A 1,591-nucleotide genomic window follows, 5' to 3' on the forward strand; every position below is an offset into this window, starting at 1 on the left:
TAATTAATGTGATCCCGCGTACGTACGTATTATATGAGAGACATAATAATATTACTCATTAAATCTTGTACGTCCATTTAATGATTTCAATTCTATATATGATTGATCTTTAATATATATTGATCTCTTGCTGCATATTTATCTCTAAACCTTTTAGGTTTGGCACTGTCGTTGCAAACCTCCATGCTGATTTATTCAAGTTTACCGTGCTCAGCATGCCTAAGAGCATTTCCATTGGATTCTTTATAATTTTTTTTTTCTTATAATTTGGAAAATAAAATTAGGAAATACTCTCAAAACCTTCTTCCATCTTATTCCTATTTAAGGAAAAAAATTTAGGGAATGAATATGGGAAATTACTATTCATCCCCTAAATCATTTTTATCAATATTTTATTCATTTCAATTAAATTAATTCTTCTTTCAATCATCTACACTTTCTCTCATACTTATATTTGTTATAACTTTAAATAATAGTTTTAAAAATATTAAAAATAATTTAAATTTTTATTTAAAATATTCACTAGAGTAATAGTTCAAAACATAAAAAAATATTGATTATTTAAATTTGTAAATGGAAGTGAGAAAAAATAATAATAGAGAAATAATAGAGAAATATTATTTCAATAGAACTGGGAATGGATAGAGAATGAGATGTAGAAGGTTTTTGAAATATGAGTAAAATTTAGCAAAAAACATTTAGGGAATGTACTTTTTAACTAAATTATATAGAATTTTATGGGGAACTCAATATGAATGCTTAATTTCCAGAATTGTCGAGGATTTTTCGTCCACATGAGAAATTAATATAATTTGTTGGGTATTTGTGAATTAATGAGAAGTTAAATTCTCAATCAATTTCATTGATTAGATTTCTCACTTGAATTTACTTGGTCATGAGAACGTATACACATGATATTTGTTAATTTGGTGGAAATTAGTCACTCAACTCGAGTAGTACTACTAATTCCAGATTGAGAACAAGTCCAAATTTGAGATTAATGAGTAATTAATGCTAGATACAGTACTGATTTTAAGGTATGCAACTTCACAAATTCTTTTTTAAAAATAGTAGAATTTGCTATTAAAAAATAATTTGTTATTAAAAAAATAATTTCAATATGAAAGTGAGAGTGAAACGTGAAAAGAAGTATGGAAGTTAAATGCACCTACTGTTGTAAAATCTTTCTTGTGGAAAGTAGTTAACAACTGTTTACCCACAAAGGAGAACTTGTTAAAGAGGAAAGTTGTTGAGCCACCCATGTGTCTCATATGTAGTAGGAAAGTGGAGTCAGTTACTCATTCACTTTGGAGTTGTGCAGCTTCCTCATATGTTTGGGCAGAAAGTGAAAGTCCTATAAAAAAAATGGCCATGTGTTGAGTTGGACTTCTATCACCTGTGGGAAAGGTTAGTGAAGAACTTAAATCAAGGAGAACTGGAGAAGGTGGTAGCCATCATGAGGAATATTTGGTTGAGAAGAAATAAGTTTGTTTTTAAAAAAAAGTTTTCTAGTCCTTACAAAGTTAAAAGAACAGCTCTGGAAAATTTAGAAGAGTGCCAAAAGGCGTAAAAGGACTTAGTTTGCAACTTC

This window comes from Juglans regia, chromosome 4, assembly GCF_001411555.2.
Source record: "Juglans regia cultivar Chandler chromosome 4, Walnut 2.0, whole genome shotgun sequence".
Lineage (NCBI taxonomy): Eukaryota > Viridiplantae > Streptophyta > Magnoliopsida > Fagales > Juglandaceae > Juglans > Juglans regia.